Raw genomic sequence first — 2,395 nt, 5'->3', positions numbered from 1 at the left:
TGTTTTTTTCTTCTGTTTTTTTCTTCCTTTTTCCTTCTTTCTTTTTTGCTTTATTTATTTTGTTTTGTTTTTCTTCTTTCTTCTTCTTCCTTTTCCTTTCAGGTTTTGGAACTTTTTCTCCGCCATGTTTATTATTCCCTTTATATTCGACGAGAAGCCAGACGGGACCTTCATACTGCTCAGGCATTCAAAAAAAATGACCTTCTCTTCTTTGGTAAGAGCGTAGCTGGCACGACCTTGAAACCATTCCGGATGCCGGTCATCTGGGTCTTTCAAAAGTTGCTGGTCCTGCAGTGCTTCCTTTGTATCATTTGTCTTCCCATACACGCCCAAGAAGCTTAGCAGGTTCACGCAAATATTCTTCGTAACATGCATCACGTCGATTGCAGAGTGGACATCTAGGACTTTCCAATATTCTAGCTCCCAAAATATAGATTTCTTCTTCCACATGGGTGCGTGCCCGTCAACTCCCCGCGGAACTGATTGTCCGCCAGGACCCTTTCCAAAGATGACTTTAGAATCCTTGACCATATCAAATATCTCAGCACCAGTACGTTCCGCAGGCTTCGGCCGGTGATCTGCCTTGCCGTTGAAATGCTTGCCTTTCTTTCTTACGTTATGATTTCGGGGAAGAAATCGACGATGACCCAGGTACACGTTCTTCTTACAATTAACCAAACGTACACTTTCAGTCTCATGTAAGCAGTGCGTGCATGCATTGTATCCCTTATTTGTCTGTCCCGAAAGGTTACTGAGAGCAGGCCAATCGTTGATGGTTACAAAAAGCAACGCTCGTAGGTCAAATTCCTCTTCTTTGTGCTCATCCCAGACACGTACACCAGGTCTGGCCCACAACTGTAAAAGTTCTTCAACTAATGGCCTTAGGTACACATCGATGTCGTTGCCGGGTTGCTTAGGGCCTTGGATGAGAATTGGCATCATAATGAACTTCCGCTTCATGCACAACCAAGGAGGAAGGTTGTAGATGCATAGAGTCACGGGCCAGGTGCTATGGCTAGAGCTCTGCTCGCCAAAAGGATTAATGCCATCAGTATTTAGACCAAATCTTATGTTCCTTGCGTCAGCTGCAAAATCTTTGAACACTCTGTCGATCTTTCTCCATTGCGTTCCATCAGCGGTGTGTCTCAACTCCCCGTCGGACTTACGGTCCTCTTTGTGCCATCGCAACGACTTGGCATGCTTTTTGTTCATGAACAGACGTTTCAACCGTGGTATTATAGGAGCATACCACATCACCTTGGCGGGAACCCTCTTCCTGGGTTTCTCGCCCTCAACATCGTCACCAGGGTCATCGCCTCTGATCTTATAACGCAATGCAGTGCATACAGGGCATTCATTCAAATTCTCGTATTCACCGCGGTAGAGGATGCAGTCGTTAATGCATGCATGTATCTTCAGAACCTCTAAACCTAGAGGGCAGACAGCCTTCTTTGCTTCGTACGTACTGGCGGGCAACTTGTTATTCTTCGGGAACATATTCTTCAACATTTTCAGCAAATTTTCAAATGATGAGTCACCTACACCTTCCTGTGCCTTCCATTTTAGCAAATCCAGTGTGCAGCCCAGCTTTTTCAGACTATTATCGCATCCTGGATACAACGACTTTTTGTGATCCTCTAACATGCGATCCAAATTCTCCCTATCCTTGTCAGTTTCGCAGCGTCTCCGTGCATCAGCAATGGTCCGACCAAGATCATCAGCGGGCTCATCATGTGCCTCTTCTTCACCTTCACCTAACCCTTCCCCACCTTCAGCATCATCCTCCATGAAAGCATCACCGAAATGATCATGATAGTTGTCATCGATATCATCCCCTTCTTCATCTTCTTCCATTCTAACCCCTCTTTCTCCATGCTTGGTCCAACAATTATAGCTTCGCATGAAACCGTGCCGAAGCAGGTGCATGTGAACGTCTCTTGAGGAGGAGTAACCCTTCTGATTCTTACAGACAGCACATGGACAGATAATAAAACCTTGCTGCTTGTTCGCATTTGCCAGTACGAGGAAATCTTTCAAACCCGTAGTGAACTCGCCGGAGAGTCGGGGACCGTACATCCATTGTCGATTCATCTGCATTATTATTATATAAAGTATATAATTAACCATCATGCATTTGTTAAACTAACTACCTAGAAATAATACAAATTAAACAATGAACTACACACATGCATATTTTATCAATGACACATGAAAGGTTCAAGTTGCTAACCGCGATCGCGGAGGAAAAATAAATGAGAAAGCTCAAGTGTGGCTCGGACACTTCATATCATGTTTGTTTCAGGCTCTCGGGCATTTCATCAAACACCTTGTGTGCATAGGAGAAACCAAAAGCAAACCCACCACCCCCTTCTGAAAATTGTGAAGTGAGCTGAGT

This window comes from Triticum aestivum, chromosome 6D (genome assembly GCF_018294505.1).
Source record: "Triticum aestivum cultivar Chinese Spring chromosome 6D, IWGSC CS RefSeq v2.1, whole genome shotgun sequence".
In the NCBI taxonomy this organism is placed as follows: Eukaryota; Viridiplantae; Streptophyta; class Magnoliopsida; order Poales; family Poaceae; genus Triticum; species Triticum aestivum.
Note: the sequence above shows the minus strand (reverse complement) of the source record.